Below are 21,028 nucleotides of genomic sequence, written 5' to 3'. Positions count from 1 at the left end.
TTTTAGGTGCTACTTGTATGCTTGACCTCATCTTCAGATTGGCATAGAACTTGAATAGACTCATGGTTCAACCTTCTTGGGTAAGGGCTCCAAATTCTGTTTGCACAATTCACTCTCAAAAGGATTATAGAATTCTCCACATATCTAGCTTCAACGGATAAAATAACATGACATTGTTACTTTTCAAAATGAAGGTAGCATAGTTATTAACACAACCATCATGTGTTATATGTTAATCAAGGATCTAGATCAGCTAAGAGTACAATTGCCATAGGTATGGAAACAATACTCATAATGCTTTCCAAATAAAAATTCTTTGAGTGAATTTTTGCATTATAAAGTAGAGATATTTCCACAGTCACAATTAAACCATGAAAGGAGTTGTTGGAACCTAACACTTGATCTCCCTATCAAGATAATTCACAAGATAATAATACCAGAATTTCTTGTTGGTGCAACTTTCCAAATGTCAAAAAAGAATTCACCTTCAATCCTATTCAAGGCTTTTCTATAGGCACAATTCCCACTATAAGAGTTCACCATTAATATCTTGCAGTTCTTTCTTCTGGCACTCAAATTGCAATGATCATTTTGGGCAAGAATTTCCTGTCCGACTATATTACACTTGAACAATTTGCCGCGTATCTTGCATTAGATAACTTTAGATATAAGTCTCTAAGTAGAAAAAAGACAACATAATATATTGCACAAGCTTCTCTTATATGTGCCTTGTTATGACAAATGCAAGCTTCTCTTCTACGTGCTTTGTTATGAAAGTTGAAACATGTGATATCCTGATTTATTTTTTTTTATCGTACGAATCTCAAAGCAGTCTAAGATGAAAAAGAAAAAAAAAAGAGGAAGCAAATGAAGAAGACTCCCAGTTCTTCCACCCAAAATCATCGGAGAAGTCGAATCCGGAGGGGATTTGGCCTCCCCTCCAACCTATAAATCCGTTCTCCTCTCCTTTAAAGCTGGCCACAACAAGCATCGAATCTCCCTTCTTATTTTCTTCGATTTTTCTCGTTGAAGCCGCGAACGCTCTTATCATGTTCATCTCAAATCCTCGCCAGAGACCTTATCGGTGACGAAGATAAGCCCCAACCCTCCTTTCTCTCTCCCTTCCCCTCCATTCCACGGTGTCGTGCACCCCTCCGGCCGTCGGATTCATCGAAAAATCCATAAAAAGAAGAACCCCTATTTTTCTCTATTTTGAATGAGCCTTCTCCCTCCCTTTTCTGACTGCCGATGCCACCGTCCATGGTGCCGCACCCCTGGATCATGACCTCCACCTCCCTAGCTTCCTTCTCCAGAGGTTTAGCCGTCGATGATCGACTGATGATTGGGAGAATCAAAGAAATGGGGTGGATTCTCTGTTTTTCGAGATATGCCCGTGAATCCCACCATTCAGCCCTTGTCACTGGCCATCTCTTGCCCCACCATCGTCGGCCGCCACTGTCGGACCTCCGATCGTGCCGCCGCATCATCGGAGCATGACCCACCAAGCCGCCCCTGATGTCCCTCTGTTCGGTCAGGAAAAGAAAGAAGAAAAGAAATGAAAGAAGAAGAAAAGAAAAGGAAAAGAAAAAAGAAGAGAGAGAAAAGGATTTTCTCTCTCTTTTTCTCTCTCTAGATCTTTCTACATTCTCTCTTTCTCTCTCTAACTGCATCACGGATCCTAAGACAAATTTGAGATGAAAATAAAATGACTTAAAATTACTTCAAAATTCATGCAGTAGGTTGGATCGCAGTCCGATCTTTATTCAAAATTTATAGTATCTGATAATAGTTAATCCATATTGAGTCATCTTTATATGATCTCTAATAATTTCAATCATGATTGCCTCTTCTGAAGGATATAAAGATTCTCTTTTTACTTTCTCTCTCTATTTTCTCTCTCATGATCGACTTACTCTTTTCAAGAAGATCTATGAATCCTATACTGAGTCATACTTTCATCTTCTAAGGACTTATGTTGACTCCAATAAAATGACCCGAAGCCACTTTGATATCCGTACTGTATGTCAACCTCATTTGGCCATATCAAGTATCTTTCAAATCTATTATTAATGAACCCTATTGATTGATCTTGATCTGATCTGTGCTTCACGATTCTTTGATCAAATCACTTAAATCTGATCCTCAGTTCGAAGATCATGAATTGCTCTGGTGTCTAGATGGTTCGTTGCGTCCAGTCAACAATTCTCTTTTCTTATGATTTAATCTTATTATATTCATCGAATAAAAATTGATGATGATTTGATATTTTAAATAGAATTAACTGATTCTTCTAACGAAGTCAGAAGATTTAAGATGAATGAAGTAAGTGAATCTTACGCTCCTAATTTATTTTTAAATTTTCATACGTATATCCTTTTGTTAACAAAATCATATTTTTCATAAAATAAGGATCAGTATATGTAATATGAAAAAGCATGTTTTATTATGAGCATTGATTCTATGAATGTATTTTATGAAAATCGCATTATTATGAAGCATGAATTTTATTATTTTTTTATCTATATAAATGTATGTTTTCAGAAAAAAATATAAGGATTTCAAAGATTCTCAGATAGCTATGGACGAAACCTTTCAGAAAGATCGATATCTAGAGCTAACATCCACACGAAATATGACTCTGTCAATGAGTATAAAGTTGGCATACGAAATAAGAACTCTATCGATTAAGAAATATAGCTCTGTCACAGGTATAATAGTAACCTTAGCACAAATATCTGTGAGCAATATTTTGAAATATGATACGAATATCTAACAAGAATAATTTATGATTCATATTTATGAAATAATCATGATTTATGTAAGCATGATTTGACTTATAACTTATTTTATTATATGCTTTATGAAATATTTATTTTTATAATATCTAATATATTTTTGTAATATCTGTTACTTTTTAAATATTATATTATTAAAAAAAAATTTATGCTTGATCCAATAAAGAAATACTAGTTCTATTTATTGGACTAGTGTAGCTCATATTCTTTTTATTTTTTTTTTACAGAGAAAAATAGTTAGGATCGATAAAGGATTTAAATTTGGGAATCTGTGTAGTAAGTTTGAAAATTTGATAGCAAAAGTTTAGTTTATTTTATGATCATGAATTTATAGTTTTTTATTTACGAACATTGAGGTTTGGGTTGGTACTTACTTTTGAATTTAAATGCTCCGAACCAATATTGTTTAATTGTTTAATGAATAATAGAATCGAATTTTTTATTTGATGGATTTTAGCTGATTATGATTGATTGGCTTTATATTATCGTAGGCCCCATCTCTCAGTAGCATGGCCGTATTATGTGTCAGATTTAGGACGTGACAAAACACTCCAAACTCTGGTAGATATCATAAAATTTTCTTGGGACCTCGGGTTCAAAGATTCTTTTAACAGCAACTCAATTATATTTGAACACAAATCAAGAGGACCATTTAATATGCTGCGCAATACTTCCATCCAATACTAAATACTCATGGAATTTTTGTAGATGGAATAACCATGGAATTTTCAACAGTCAAGAACGCATATACTATTTTGATAAATGGTGGCAAATTATCTCCTGTTGCATCATTTTCTTGGAAAACATATCTACCTGAGAGGTTAAAAATTGTATTATCCTGTAAAGAACTCTATACAGTTGATAAACTCTGAAACAAAAAATATTTGGTCCTTACATCTGTGTGCTTTGCAAAAATCATGAAGCATATTTGGATCATTTATTCCTTAATTGTCCTTTCTCAGCCAGCATCTGTAAACAGTTTTAATGTTGACTCAACCTACCCAATTTACCATGCAAGGTTTTAGCCTGTGGACAACTTGGAGACAACAAATTATCGAGAAAAAGATGAACGAATTAGTTGGGACACTATTTAGAATATATGTGCTAGAGATTATCCATTCAATTTCTGTTTTGAATGAATGGACTGGTCTTGTGGCTCTAAAACACAGAAATATTATCTTTCAATAACTTTTGTAATTTCTTTTACCTTCATCTTTCTTCTTCCCCCTCCAGGTCTCTTCTGTAATCTTCACTTTTATTTACTGAACAAAAGCAATGAGAACAATTCAAAAAAAAAGGGAGGCAATGAGGATTTTGCCTGCTCTTTTCTTAATTGAAAAAAAAAAAAAGAAAAAAGCCTGGTCCAAGAGAATCTTTCAAGTCAATCATTTCCTTCTTGTATTTAACCATTCTAAAAATTAAGGAGACTCATGATTGCTAAAAATGAATTTAAAATGATTAGGTGCAGTGGAAAAATTAAAGACATTATTGAGATGCATAAGCATCATATATATCATAACTTATGTGTTATCCAAACCTTTTTCCATAAAGATTACAAAATCTAAAAAATCCAAGAGTAATTAACGTCCAAAAATAAATACATAAAAACATCATGTAAGCAGTATTGACCTTTAAAATAGTTACGTGTGTATAACAAAAAGAGTTCTTTGAATTTCCAAAAGGAAAAAACAGTCACATTCTTTTCAAAATTCAGAATGAAGGAGTTCTTCCAGGGCAAACAAATGCAGATATGCCTCTGATTCATTCTCAAAAGTGATTAGATTATCATTGACTTATCATATTTCCATTCTCTTCTCACTTCCCCAGCAAAGCACAACACTAAAACAGTGAAATAAGGTAAAAACAAAAGACAAACTAAACAATGAAAACAGATCGAAAGAGATGAGCGCAAGGAGCAACAACAAGAACAAGCGGCTTAAGGAAGTAACATCAGCTATATAATGTATGTTTACGTAAGTCTTCATAATGTCTTACCAATATTTGTGGACCATTCTCTATGACTTTTGACCCTACCAATTATCTCTCTCGCTTCAGTCAATTTTTTTACAATATCTCCTGCATGCATTCGTTCTTTGGGTAATTTTTTGGAACATTGTAGCCCAACGTTGATCACTGAAATTAAGCACTCTAGTATCTTGTATTTTTAGACCTTTGTTGTATGTCATGGACAATCCCATACTCTTGATTTTGTATCAATTGCGGATCTATGATGTTCATAATTTGAGTAGGAAAGGCCGTCTCAACAAATTGATGAAGATCTAGGCTTTCATTAAAGATTTCATCAGTGGGTCTCTTTCCCGTAAACATCTCCAAGAGAAGTATTCCATACCTGTACACATCTCCTCGAGTTGATATTTCGCTTCCCAAACCATACTCTGAGATTCATTTTCAAGCAAGGTTATGTGTTTGTACAAACACAATGACACAGACAAAAACATAATTAACCATTCAAAATAATGTTTCACTCGAAAAACAAAACAAAGAAATAGATCACTTCTCCATGCCACCAAAAGATTATATTAGAAAGCATAAAATCAAATCACAAGGTGGACATATGTTGTAATATAATCAATAAGCCAGATTATTTAACGTGCGAGTAGATGACATGAAGATATATCGAAAATGATCAAACTCAAACTCGAGAACCGGCAGTCCACACAATAGAAGCTTAATATGAATGGGACAATCATGAGTTAAATAAGAGTTGCACAGAGATTTTCAATTACATACAATTTGCAAATGGAGAATGATGTATTAGATTCAAATACGAATAATGTTCAAACTATGGCAATGTTGCTTATATTTCTTCGTACCGGACAGCTTTCTTCCTGTCTTTAGCTTCTCACTATTAGTAGAAAAGTAGAAAATGACAAGTAGAAAAATTGTGTGGAGTCTCACCTGGAGCAATATATCCAACTGATCCTTTAATTGCCACCAAGCTTGCAGATATGGAGAATGAGTTAGTAGATCCAGAGAGAAACTTTGCCAGCCCAAAGTCACTCACACGGGCAGTCATGTCATCATCCAGAAGAACGTTGCTCGGCTTGAGATCACGATACACAATTGGCACGGCTGTGATGATGAAGGTAATCCAGTGCAGAAGCCACATCAATGGCTATGCTCACTCTCTATTCTAAATTCAAAATCCTCAACGAGAATCGCTCATTCATTTTTGGATGAAGCCATTGTTTCAAGCTTCCGTTCTCCATAAATTCAAGAACCAATGCTTTGAAATCATTACCTCTAAAATCAACACCAGAGCATGCAGTTATGATTTTGACCAGGTTCCGATGATGGATGCTCCTCAAGGCCTCACATTCAGCTATGAAACTCCTTGTAGCCCCCTGCTGCCGAAGGTTCAGTATCTTTATAGCAACCATCTTTTCGTCATCTCACTCCATGACCCCTTTATATACAGAACCAAAACTCCCAGCACCAATCAGATTTGCTGAAGAAAACCCATCAGTTGCTTTGACCAATTCGGCATAAGAGACTCTAATAACCATGGATGGATTTTTCCAATACTGACAGGTTCTGTAAGTTTCCAAGGTTACAAGGGATTTTTCCATGGAGATTGTTCACTTGGAACTGAACGAAAGACAGCCCAGAAGCATTGGATAATGAAGATGGGTTAAGACCGGTGAACTGATTGAAGGCCATGTCGAGCCAACTGAGGTGGGGAAGAGTGCTGCCTATTGTTGTGATCTAGGTGGTGTGCCCAAGGCCCAGGGACCAAGGCTAAGGCCAAGGTCCATCATTCATGAGGGCTTCATGGAGGCTCTAGGGCTAGTTGGGCCCTAGGTTGAAAGACTGTGGGCCTTTCGGGTTCTTGAGGTTTAGGTTATGTGGGCCTCAAGGGACCAACTCTTTATGGGCCAGGTCTGGGCCCAGGATAGGTGAGATTAGGTCGAGTCATGGGTGTACATGTGTCACGTCCCGAACCCAACATCCAGGTCGGATACGTGATGGCCGCACACTCCTTAGAGTAAGCCCTAAAGAATATGCAAGGCCAAAATAAATCATTACAATCTTAATATCCATAATAATTAATTTTAACAATAATTCATAAAATCTTACATAATTACAAATTAAATTCCTTCAATCCTCTGATCAGCTACTATGACACTCTATCTATCCATCTGCTCACCCATAAATCTAAGCCATAGCCAATCATGAACGTCCTGTAACTCTGAGAAGAAAAAGAAAGATAAAGAGGTATGAGCTTTACAGTCCAGTAAGAATTTCCATATCACACTGATATAATAATATAATCTAAAAATAAAGATAAATAATAAAATATAAAATCCGATGTTCAATGTCCATAATAATGCAAATATCCATAAATTTTCTGTCTTGTTAAAATAGATGCATCATCATATGTTAACAGGTGAAACACTTTTGTTCAACAATTATTTCATGTCTTATCTTTCATTTCTCTTTTCCTAATCACATGATTTTTAACATTTTCTTTCTGGCTCTGGACTATCCAAGTCTATACCTCAGTCATCATCCGGATCGAATCCACTTAAAAATCCTTTCAAGGCTGTCCCAGGATGAGCTTCTGGCTGGCTGTCCCACGTACGAAAGCCCGTGAGAGGCTGTCCCAGGCATAAGCTCCTGGCGGGCTGTCAAAATTAAATAATAGTATCTCAGATATAATAAATTCATCGATCTCAAATCCAACGATGCAAAACCAATAATGCAAGACCAACAGTAAAATAGCATATATATATATAATAGTGATCATGTACAGGGATTCTTACCTTTACCGATGACTAATCCAAGCACAGAAATCAATGTTCTTCTTTGATTTATGAATTTTTTAACAAAATATTTTACTCGATATCATATGCAGACAATCATCTCTTCATAACCCTGATCAATATAAAAATCACATATAGAGAAATTACTGATAATCGATCCTAATAACACAAATCGAGGACCTCTCTTAGAATTAACCAAAATTAGGATTTGTCTTAGTATCTGGATCCTCCAATGATCTATAAGATTTCTAGAGAGAGAAAATCCATGAAGAGAGAGAAAATTTTAGAGAGAGAAATTAGAGAGAGAAAGTGGAGAGAGAATCTTCGTATCCTTCAGATAAGGCAATCATGATTGAGATCATCAGAGATCATATCAGGGTGACTCAATATGAATCAAGTGTTACAAATTTTGAATAGGATCGGACTAGGATCAGTCTATCGCACGAATTTTGGAGCAATCTCAAATCATCATATTTTTATTTCAAATTTATCCTAGGGTCTGCGATGCAATCAAAGAGAGAGTAGAAAGACCTTAAAGAGATAAAATCCATAAAGAGAGAGAACAAAGTCTAGAGAGAGAATCTAGAGAGAGAAACTGGAGAGAGAAGGTAGAGAGAGGAGAGAGGAAAGAGGAAGAGAAAGGAGAGAGAGAAAATTCTCTCTTTCTTTTCTTTTTTTTTTCTATTTTCTTTTTCTCTTTCTCTTTTTCTTTTTTCTTTTCTTTTCTTTTCCTTTTCCTTCTTCTCTTTTTCTTCTTTCTTTTTCCTTTTCCTCGTCCAAAACAGGGGCATCATCCCCCTCCATCTCCTCTCACCCTCATGCGGCCAAGGAGGGCCGACCCCAGCCACCCTCCGACAGCAGTCGACGGCGACGCACCCACAGCCTCGGTGACAGCCCCAACGGTGGCTGTTGCCAATGGCACACGAGGGAGAAAAATAAGAAAAACAGGGATGGCCCTGTTCTTCTTCAATTCGACAGCTTGCCGTCAGTTGCCAGCAAAAGAAGGATGCCTAGGAAGGAAGAAGAGTAGGAAAGGAGCTTACCTTGCTCCGACGGTCGAGAAGAACTTCGACGACCTCCTTTTTCTCCATCTAAGAACTTACGGATCCTCTTGAAAAAAATCCCTCAAATTTCTTAAAATCTCTTCAAAATACCTTTTGTAGATACCTAAGGAAGGGAAGGAGAGTTTATAGGGGAGCTATCCTACTCTAAGCCGGACTCCATGGGTCCGATTTCATCGGGGTCGGAGGGGAAGAAGACTCCGGTTAGGAGTCTTCCTCCTCCTCCCGTCGGCTCTGTTTTGGGCTTCTCCAAATTGCGCCAGGCCCAAGAGCCCTATGGACTGGGCCGTGACAATCTCCCCTCCTTAAAATAATTTCATCCTCGAAATTAAGTTATGTCGTTCGAGATACATATTTCAAAGTATACATTCTTCATGTCATTCTTAAGCTTACGATAATATCTTATATATTATTTATTTCTCATGATCTTGTTATAACAAAAATTATTTAAAATTTTAAATTCATCTCCTCTTATTGATTTCTCAACTTTTTGAAGAATTATAATAATTTGGACTTTTATTAATATACCACCATTATTTGTCTAATACATTCCACTCGAAATTTATAATTATCTCAGGCTATCCTTGATAGAAAAATAAATAAAGGTCAAACATCAGGCACTCTTCACAATCATCGATTTCTTTCTTCTCTTGACCTTCCAACAAATTTTATATGTAAACTCTCATCTTAAAAAAAATCTCAATCTTCTATATCAGTCCAAGTAACAATATTAAATTTTTTAAAAAAATATGAGATCTATGTCAGGACATTCTAAGTTTGAACTAATATCAAAACTATCAAGTTGTTAATAAACTTGAGATATCTAGAATTTCTTGGTATTATCTATAATGAAGTAACCTACTGACAAAAATTATCCGGCTATGATCAGATTAGATCAAAATTTATAGCATCCTTTCATTATCAATAAAATCTTTCCTTATTTACAACTAATGTATTTCATCATAATATCTTTTGATTTAAATGATTAATATTTTTAATTAATTTAATCCATCACGCTTTTGCTGTGCACTCTGATCTTAATTTATCAAATTATATAAGTCTATCAAAGATAAAAATATCCTTATATGTTAGATCAATCCAGGATAGATCCAACCTTCAAATTTTATATAAGACTTAGGGCAAAATTTTAAGTTTCTTTATCTTTACTACCTTTGGGTATAGCATATAAAAATTAAATCTTGATCCACTTTTTATGTTTAAAATTATTGCATAAGTTTCATCACTCTTCAAGAATCAAACATGTCTAGAATCAATTGGAGTTAACCTTAGATTTACCTTACAATCATTTAGATAATTTCTAAATCAATCATCCTTTTTAAAAGAATTAATTCTAACTTGACAAACTAGAAGAACTCAAGCCAACATCCTTAAGTAGAATCAACTTGATTATTTCTTATAGAGCTCCTTTCATCACAATCCTTAATATTAATCAATAAATCTATACAAAATCTTGTCCCTTGTATAAGTCATTCAAAATTTAACACTAGCAAGATGTCTTAGTTCAATTTTTTAAAAAAATTCAAACTTTGACTTAAATAATTAATACACTTCACCATCTTCAAAAATCATAGAAAAAATTTAAAAAAAATCTAATCCAAAGATAGTAATACGAATTATTAAAGATTTCATCATAACCTATATATCATACTCTGACAAAATAAATTTTTTTCTTTAATTTAACAACAATATCAAAATACTTTTGATCCACTTAGAAAAATAAACTTTTGACTTAAAATTCAATGCAACTTGAAAGATCAAGGAATTATATTCAGAATATGATATTTTGAGTAATCAAAGATTTCATCAAGATGTGTATCTCATATTCTCATAATAAAATTCAAGTATATTTTTCATCTAAGATTGAGTTGCATATATGATCTCTTATAAGTTCAGTGTTCAAAAATATTTCTCTCTCATATGATGTAATTTCTTCTTAGACCATACCCTAATTAACTTTCTTTGATAAGTCTAAAATTCATAATGCTTAGATAATTATCATCGAAATTAAAAAAAATATCATGATCTTCAATCATATAAGTTTTACATTCCAAAATCATCTAGTATACTCAACATAACTTATCAATACCTCCCACTTTATTCCAAGATCAACTCTTTTCATATTTAGGTCAACCTTACTAATTGAAATCTAAGATATAACTCGTCAATTCTATTGTAGATATCATATGCCACTTATACATAAATTTCATCTTAATATCTATTGATTCGAAATCTAAATATTGAATCTTCTCTTTTATATCTATCATGTTCCTCATAATCATAACCTAAGTTTAAATATCACTAAAGTCATAATTTCAAATAATTATAATCTTAAGCTTAAATACCACTTAAATCATATTCTCTAATAATCATATCCTAAATTGTAATATCATTCTATTACATCCTTAATAATTATAACCTTAAACTCTGATATTATCTATCATACTCTATTGATTATAATCTCAAGGTTTTGATATCACTTATATGACAATCCCTAGTGACCTTAAACTTTCTGTCATATCCTAATCACTTGTATCATTGTCTCCAAATAAACATAACCTAAGCTCTAAGCTCAGATGCCACTCTGTCACATCCTACTGATCTTACATAAAGTTTTAATATCTCTTCATAATCTCTAGTGATCTTAAATCTAAGCTTTGATATTATTCGATCATATCCTAATCATTTATATCATAATCTCCAATGATCATAACCTAAGCTCTAATATCACTCAGTAATATTCTAATCACTTATATCATAATCCCTAATGATAATAACCTATGCTTTGATACCATTTTGTCACGCCCCGAACCCAACATCCGGATCGAATACGTGATGGCCGCACACTCCTTAGAGCAAGCCCTAAAGAATATGCAAGGCCAAAATAAATCATTACAATCTTAATATCCGTAACAATTAATTTCAATAATAATTCATAAAATCTTGCATAATTATAAATTAAATTATTTTATTCCTCTGATCAGGTACTATGACACTCTATCTATCCATCTGCTCACCCATAAATCAAAGCCATAGCCAATCATGAATGTCCTGTAACTCTGAGAAGAAAAAGAAAGATGAAGAGCTATGAGCTTTACAGCCCAGTAAGAATTCCCATATCACACTGATATAATAATATAATTTAAAAATAAAGATAAATAATAAAATATAAAATTCGATGTTCAATGTCTAGAATAATGCAAATATCCATAATTTTTTTGTCTTATTAAAATAGATGCATCATCATATGTTAACAGGTGAAACACTTTTGCTCAACAATTATTTCATGTCTTATCTTTCATTTCTCTTTTCATAATCACATGATTTTTAACATTTTCTTTCTGGCTCTAGACTATCCAAGTCTATACCTCAGTCATCATCCGGATCGAATCCACTTAAAAAGCCTTTCAAGGCTGTCCCAGGATGAGCTCCTGACCGGCTGTCCCACGTACGAAAGCCCATGAGAGGCTGTCCCAGGTATAAGCTCCTGGCGGGCTGTCCCAGGCATGAGCTCCTGGCCGGCTGATCCACCTGTAAGCCAGTGGGGGCTGTCCCAGGCATAAGCTCCTGGCGGACTGTCCCAGGCATGAGCTCCTGACCGGCTGTTTCACATGACAAGGCTAGTCCATACCATATATCTCTTTCTTTTCATTTAATCATTATGTGTTGATTTTATCAAATCAATTCCGACTTGCATTATGATCAATTCAGATATGTCATATCCATATAATCATGCCATCAATCTCTGATACATATATATTGACATAACATACTCATGCTCAAAATCAAATAACAATATCTCAGATATAATAAATTCATCGATCTCAAATCCGACGATGCAAAACCAATAATGCAAGACCAACAGTAAAATAACATATATATATAATAGTGATCATATACAGGAATTCTTACCTTTACCGATGACTGATCTAAGCACAAAAATCAATATTCTTTTTTGATTTATGAATTTCTTTAACAAAATATTCCACTCGATATCATATGCAGACAATCATCTCTTCATGACCCTGATCAAAATAAAAATCACATATAGAGAAATTATCGATAATCGATCCTAATAACACAAATCGAGGACCTCTCTTAGAATTAACCAAAATTAGGATTTGTCTAAGTATCTAGATCCTCCAATGATCCATAAGACTTCTAGAGAGAGAAAATTCATGAAGAGAGAGAAAATTCTAGAGAGAGAAAGTAGAGAGAGAAAGTGGAGAGAGAATCTTCGTATCCTTCAGATGAGGCAATCATGATCAAGATCATCAGAGATTATATCAGGGTGACTCAATATGAATCAAGTGTTACAAATTTCGAATAGGATCGGACTAGGATCAGATCTACTGCACGAATTTTGAAGCAATCTCAAATCATCATATTTTTATTTCAAATTTATCCTAGGGTCTGCGATGCAATCAAAGAGAGAGTAGAAAGACCTTAGAGAGATAAAATCCATAAAGAGAGAGAAAAAAGTCTAGAGAGAGAATCTAGAGAGAGAAATTGGAGAGTGAAGGTAGAGAGAGGAGAGAGGAAAGAGGAAGGAAAAGGAGAGAGAGGAGAGAGAGAAAATTCTCTCTTTCTTTTCTTTTTTTCTATTTTCTTTTTCTCATTCTCTTTTTCTTTTTTTTTTCTTTTCTTTTCCTTTTCCTTCTTCTTTTCTTTTTCTTCTTTCTTTTTCCTTTTCCTCGTCCAAAACAGGGGCATCATCCCCCTCCATCTCCTCTCACCCTCATGCGGCCAAGGAGGGCCGACCCCGGCCACCCTCCGACAGCAGCCGACGATCACGCACCCACAGCCTCGGTGACAGCCCCAACGGTGGTTGTTGCCGGTGGCACACGAGGGAGAAAAATAAGAAAAACAGGGATGGCCCTATTCTTCTTCAATTCGACGGCTTGCCGTCAGTTGCCAGCAAAAGAAGGATGCCTAGGAAGGAAGAAGAGTAGGAAAGGAGCTTACCTTGCTCCGACGGTCGAGAAGAATTCCGATGACCTCCTTTTTCTCCATCTAAGAACACACGGATCCTCTTGAAAAAAATCCATCAAATTTCTTAAAATCTCTTCAAAATACCTTTTGTAGATACCTAAGGAAGGGAAGGAGGGTTTATAGGGGAGCTATCCTACTCTAAGCCGGACTCCATGGGTCCGATTTCACCGGGGTCGGAGGGGAAGAAGACTCCGGTTAGGAGTCTTCCTCCTCCTCCCGTCGGCTCTGTTTTGGGCTTCTCCAAATTTTGCCAGGCCCAAGAGCCCTATGGGCTGGGCCGTGACAACATAGGCTTGGGTTAACCTAATCTCCCATAGAGTTGGTCAAGGGAGTTTTGGGTTTGGGTCACTTGACCCTGTGTTTATATATACATGTACTGTATAGGTTTGATTAAGCTAAGGGAATATAAAAACTCTTTCTCCCAAGTCTCTCTCTCTCTTCTCCCTCTCTCTCCAGCTACTCTCCATGCCCCAGGAGCAAGAAACCCTAGGGTTTCTTGCCGCCAGGTCCATAGAAGGCAGGAAAAGCAAGGGAGGTGCAAGCCCCTCCCCCTTTATGCCGCCACCCCTTTTGTCTCTCCCTCTCTTGCAGCCACCCAAATATTAGGTCCAGGATCTGAAATCTCTTGCGAAGAGGTTGATACAAGTTTCTCTCAGATTTGGAGTTGATCTGAGGTCGTTTGAGGTGCGGATGAGATCTCCATCAACAGATCTACAGGAAAGGCTGTAGCAGGACAGATCTGTAAGGTCTGGTTCTATCTACCTTCTTCCCTATCTAGAATATCCCGATTTGAGATCTACAAATTGGAAGACCTCGGTCCAGGCCTGATCTGGTTGGGTACCAGATCTTGGATTTTTTAGAGATGATCTTAGAGGCGTTCTTCATCTGGAACAAAAGGCTGATGAAGAAGACAGCAACCAGGCTGATTTCGTAAAGGGCCTTCAATCGAGTCCAGAAGTCTCAAGATTTGTTTGTTGCTGGTTCTGCTGCACCCAAGGTCCGTGGGAGGAGCCAGGATCATGCTCCAACATTAGTATTAGAGCCACGATGGTGAGGAAGCAGTTCCAAGCACAAGAAGTTGAAGATCCCATGTGCTGAAAATTTTCAGCAAGGTACCATCAAGGTATATTCTACACTTTTTGACTTTATATTGCTTGTTTGGCTTGGATCCAGTCATGGGCAACAATATGAAGGTCGATGTCAAGGAAAATTTTTTTATGTGAAAAATCTGGGTGGAGGATCTTCTGATGCGAGCAGATCTGGATCAGGCTTTGGATGAGAAGCCTGAGGGAATGACAGATAGACAGTGGGCATCGTTGGAGAAGAAAGCATGCTCGGTGATCAGAGGATGTTTGGTGGATGCGGTGTTGTATTCGGTGCTGGAAGAAAAGACCCCGAAGGGCCTTTGGTCGAAGTTACACACCATGTATATGGGGAAGAATATGTGCAACAAGCTAATGCTGAAGAAGAGGTTGTACAGTCTTCGGATGCGGGAGGGATCTGATGTGATTGGCCACATTCAGAGGTTCGACCAGTTGTGCACGGAGTTGATGAATATCGGGGTGAAGCTGGATGAGGAGGACAAGTCTCTGTTGCTTTTGTGTTCGCTGCCAGGATCATATGACTCTTTGGTGACTACACTGCTCTACGGCAAGGAGACTCTGGAATATGAGGACATGGTCTTGGTGCTGAGGTCTAATGAGCAAAGAAAAAAGTTGACCAGAGATCGGGCTCCCCAGGAGGGTTTAGCAGTAAGGGAGAGGACAGGTAGAGGCAGAGGCAGAAGCAAGTCCAGGGGGCGGTCCAAGTCCAGGAAGGGAAAGAAAGAGATGAAATGCTTCAAGTGCAACGAGTTCGGGCACTTCAAGCGAGAATGTCCACTATGGAAGAGCAAGAAGGGAGAAAGAAGTGGCTCAGAATCAGTGAGTGCAGTTGCTGGGCAACAGGTAGAGGATGATCTACTTGTGGTATCAGATGGTCACAGGCATTACACAGAGGAGTGGACACTAGACTCTGCGTACTCATATCACTACACACCACACAGATCTTGGTTTGCGACATACACCAAGACAGATGAGGGATCAGTGACTCTAGGCGACAATCATCCTTGCAAGGTGGCTGGGATAGGGACAGTCAGGGTGAGGATGTTTGATGGGATTGTGAGGACATTGACAAATGTAAAGCACGTCCCAGAGCTGGAAAAGAATCTGGTGTTACTAGACTACTTAGAGCACAGTGGATACAGCTTCAGCAGTAGGGCTAGAAGCGGAGTACTGAACATCTCCAATGGAGCTATGGTGGTGATGAGAGGTAGGAGGTTGGACAATAACCTCTATCACATGGAGGGATCTGTGGTGACCGGAGAGTCTGATGCAGCAGCTGCAGTATAGGACCAGCAGGGGGCTTACAGGATGTGGCACTACCGCCTAGGCCACATGGGTGACAAGGGGCTGAGGGAGTTGAGTAGGAGAGGACTCATCTCTGATCTGGAGGATGGTGCTACAGGAGAGATCTGTGAGCCTTGCCAGATGGGAAAGCAGAGAAAAGTTTAGTTCAACATCAGTACAGCCCGCAGTGCAGCCCCTCCGGAGTTAGTACACACGGATGTGTGGGGACCAGTCCCAGTTTCAGCTAGGAATGGGACCAGATACTTCATGACCTTGATTGATGATTTCTCAAGGAAACTCTGGATTTACTTCATGAGAAAGAAGTCTGAGGTCTTCACCAAGTTCAAAATCTAGAGAGCTGAGGTAGAGAAGGAGCAGGAGAGGAGCGTGAAGTATTTGAGGTCAGACAATGGCGGAGAGTACACCAGCAGAGAGTTCCAGGACTACTGTGAGGAGTGTGGGATCAGGAGACACTTCTCAGTTAAGGGGACTCCACAGCAGAATGGGGTGGCCGAGAGGATGAACAGAACACTTCTGAAAAAGGCACGATGCATGAGGCTGCAGGTAGGGCTTCCAAAGGTGTTCTGGGTTGACACAGTTGATGCAGCCGATTACTTGGTCAATCGGTCACCTCACATCAGGTTGGATGGCAGGCTTCTAGAGGAGGTGTGGTCTGGGAGGACAGTTGGGCTGGGCCATCTACGGGTATTTGGGTGCACGGCCTATGTGCACATTGGAGCTGGTGAGCAGAGCAAGCTAGATGCCAGATCACGCAAGGCGGTGTTTCTAGGCTATTCGCGAGGAGTTAACGGATACAGGCTATGCGATCCCTTGAAAAAGAAGGTCATCATTAGTCGGGATGTGACTTTTGATGAGTCAGTCCTATGGAGGTGAGCAGGCATGGAGGAGCAGCAGGAGCAGGAGGAGGTCCAGCAGGGCGCTGCTGGACAGCTTACCTCTTTGATTTTGCCTCTTGCAGGTACTATGGGAGGACATGACATTCAGGTGAAAAACCTACCTAAGGTGTCTCCACAGGTGGAGAGGACTCGGACGGATGATCGAGGCGAAGAGGTCCAGCAGGAGCGAGCTGGACCGAGGACTGATATCGGTGTTGCCCTACACAAGCCCAAAAGGACCATCAGGCAACCAGACCGATATGACTTCGAGGAGATGCTGTCATATGCCCTGGTGACAGTGAATGGAGACCCATATATGTATCAAGAGGCTATTGAGAGCCAGGACAGATAGCGGTGGGTCCAGACGATGTCCGAGGAGATGCAGTCTCTCCACTAGAACCAGACGTGGTGATTGGTGCAGTTGCCATAGGGGAAGAGGCCCATTGGCTGCAAATGGGTCTACAGTCGCAAGGAAGGGCCTTCAGAGCAGGGAGGTATCAGATTCAAGGCGAGGTTAGTGGCCAAGGGATACTCCTAGAAGGAAGGCATCGACTTCAGCGAGGTCTTCTCTCCCGTCGTCAGACATACTTCCATCGGAGTGTTGCTGAGTATTGTAGCAGCTCAGGATTTAGAGCTGGAGCAGATGGATGTCAAGACGGCATTCCTCCATGGGCATTTGGAGGAGAGGATTTACATGGAGCAGCCACCCGATTTCAGGGATCCAGGATCAGAGGAAAAGGTTTGTTTGTTGCAAAAGTCGCTGTACGGGCTGAAGTAGTCGCTGAGGCAATGGTACAAGCGGTTCGACTCCTATGTGCACAGCATTGGACTTTCCAGGTGCGAGTTTGATCCCTGTGTTTATGTTCAGTCTCTTGAGGATGGTTCTAGGGTGTTCCTACTCTTGTATGTGGATGACATGCTTATAGCATGCAAGAGTAGGAAGGTTGTACAGGATCTGAAGGCATCCTTATCTCGGGAGTTTGAGATGAAAGATTTGGGCCCTGCAAGGAAGATCCTAGGCATGGATATTTTCAGAGACCGAGCCCGGAGGGTGCTGCATCTGTCTCAGAGGGGCTACATACAGAAGGTCTTAGAGAGGTTCGGGATGAAGGGAGCAAAGCCGGCGGAGCTGCCACTTGCCGGTCACTTCAGACTCTCGAAGACCATGGCGCCACAGACTGAGGTGGAGGCTCAGGAGATGGAGATGGTTCCTTATGCTTCAGGAGTTGGGAGCTTGATGTATGCAATGGTCTGTTGTAGGCCAGACATCGCTCATGCAGTGAGTCAGGTTAGCAGGTTCATGGCGCAGCCTGGCAGGGAGCACTGGAGAGCTCTGAAGTGGATATTCAGATACCTGGCGGGTTCAGTTGGAGTTGGCATCTGCTACAGACAGCGAGGAGGTGCAGTGGGATACTCTGACATGTCCAGGGAGGCTCAGGGGTTGATTGGCGGTTATGTAGATGCAGACTTCGATGGAGATGTGGATATCCGGAGGTTTATGACAGGCTTCATCTTTAGCCTGTATGGAGGTCCTATTTCTTGGAGATCGAGTCTGCAACGTATCACGGCCCTATCCACTACAGAGGCAGAGTACATTGGGCTGACAGAAGCAGCTAAGGAGGCAATTTGGCTGAAGGGTTTGTTGACAGAGATGGGCCTTACTCAGGAGGCCATTAGAGTACACTGTGACAGTCAGAATGCACTTCTATTAGCACAGAACTCAGTCTATCATGCAAGGACAAAGCACATCGACATTTGGTATCATCGGATCAAGGAGCTTGTGGAGGATGGCGAGGTGGAGCTGATAAAGGTACACACCAAGGAGAACCCAACTGATGCACTTACGAAGGTACTTCCACGGAACAGCTTTCAGAGATGTGTTGAGCTGATTTGGCTGATGGACAGAGTGAAGCTGGTTGAGGCCTTGGGACACCAAGGTGGAGATTGTTGTGATCCAGGTGGTGTGCCCAAGGCCCAGGGGACCAAGGCTAAGGCCAAGGTCCATCATTCATGAGGGCTTCATGGAGGCTCTAGGGCTAGTTGGGCCCTAGGTTGAAAGGCTATGGGCCTTTCGGGTTCTTGAGGTCTAGGTTATGTGGGCCTCAAGGGACCAACTCTTTATGGGCCAGGTCTGGGTCCAGGATAGGTGAGATTAGGTCGAGTCATGGGTGTACATGGGCTTGGGTTAACCTAATCTCCCATAGAGTTGGTCAAGGGAGTTTTGGGTTTGGGTCACTTGACCCTATGTTTATATATACATGTACTGTATAGGTTTGATTAAGTCAAGAAAATACAAGAACTCTTTCTCCCAAGTCTCTTTCTCTCTTCTCCCTCTCTGTCCAGCTACTCTCCATGCCCCAGGAGCAAGAAACCCTAGGGTTTCTTGCCGCCAGGTCCATAGAAGGCAGGAAAAGCAAGGGAGACGCAAGCCCCTCCCCCTTTATGCCGCCACCCCTTTTGTCTCTCCCTCTCTTGCAGCCACCCAAACATCAGGTCCAGGATCTGAAATCTCTTACGAAGAGGTTGATACAAGTTTCTCTCAGATCTGGAGTTGATCTGAGGTCGTTTGAGGTGCGGGTGAGATCTCCATCAATAGATCTACAGGAAAGGCTGCAGCAGGACAGATCTGCAAGGTCTGGTTCTATCTACCTTCTTCCCTATCTAGAACGTCCCGATTTAAGATCTATGAATTGGAAGACCTCGGTCCATGCCTGATCTAGTTGGGTACCAGATCTTGGATTTTTTAGAGGTGATCATAGAGGCGTTCTTCATCTGGAACAAAAGGCTGACGAAGAAGACAGCAACCAGGCTGATTTCGTAAAGGGCCTTCAATCGAGTCCAGAAATCTCAAGATTTGTTCGTTGCTGGTTCCGCTGCACCCAAGGTCCGTGGGAGGAGCTGGGATCGTGCTCCAACACCTATATGAGATGGGATAGTCCCTCTGAGATTATTATGTCCCACACTCAAAACCTTGATACTTGAGAGATTGTATAGACAGGGAGGAATCATGCTTGATAACTGGTTTAGTCCTACAGCGAGGACAATAAGAGAGGGTAGACGGCACAAGGAAGATGGAATGACTTTCGACAGGGTGTTCGCTGCAAGATGAATATTGGTGGCAGAGGACAGGTTCCCTAACCAAGGAGGGATGCCGCCTGTAATCCTGTTGCTGGACAGGCGGAGGTAGTCCAAAGAGGAGAGGTTGGTGAAAGAAGTTGGGATGCCTCCTGTAAGATCATTCCATCCGATGTCCAAGACAATGAGCTGAGGAAGTGATCCCAACTCATGTGGCACTTGTCCGTTTAGAAGGTTCTTATGTACGTCAAGTGTAATTACCTGTCTGCAATTTCCAAGACTGGATGGAATTTGTCCTTCCAGAGAATTCAGGCTTAGATGGAGATATCGCAGCCGATGCACAAGGCCAAGCTCTTGTGGAATGTATCCGTTGAGTTTGTTTTCTTGGAGACTGAGTCTTCGGAGGAATGTGAGGTTGGCTATGGATGGTGATATGGTGCCAGCTAGGCCAAGAGAGGGTAAGTCCAGAGCAATGACCCGCTGAGGCTGCCGACTGCGACATGTGTCACCTTTCCACTGGCAGAAATGAAGCGACTTGTTGTCCCAGGAGGACAGAGCCCCATATGGATCATCATATATATTAGACTTGAATGAAATGAGAGCCAAGTGGTCACTCCCGCTTCTGCTGTTATTTCCCATCAAGGGGGTTGCACTGCTGGTGATTGCAGGGAATTGGGGAGATGGGAGCAAAATATGACATAAGAGTAGAAGGGTGGCATGCATGAGAGAGGACCACCAAGATGCCCTCTTTGAGTTGCAGAGACAACCCATGTACGCTAGGAAGTTGAGAGGAAAACAATGAACAAGATAACTTGGGGGAAGCTTGATTTGGATGACCTTCTAAGAGCTAGCATGCAGACTTTATAATAGGATTTCTTGGCCAGCTGATGTCTGGAGGAGTCTCTATTTAGTCAGGCTTAGCGTGGTTGGTGGGTCTCTAAAAAAGAAACTGAGGAAAGATGAATGAAATTACGTGCCAGCTGGCATTCTAGCGGAAGGAATTTCTGCCGCACATCCATG

General features: G+C 39.9%; 1 pseudogene; it reads right to left on the bottom strand.

Moving 5' to 3' along the window:
• Window positions 1–3,486: 3,486 nt before the first annotated feature.
• Window positions 3,487–20,884, bottom strand: LOC105036691 (uncharacterized; annotated as a pseudogene).
• Window positions 20,885–21,028: the final 144 nt, after the last annotated feature.

Source organism: Elaeis guineensis, chromosome 12 (assembly GCF_000442705.2).
Source record: "Elaeis guineensis isolate ETL-2024a chromosome 12, EG11, whole genome shotgun sequence".
Taxonomy (NCBI): Eukaryota; Viridiplantae; Streptophyta; class Magnoliopsida; order Arecales; family Arecaceae; genus Elaeis; species Elaeis guineensis.
This window is presented reverse-complemented; position numbering and strand designations above follow the sequence as displayed.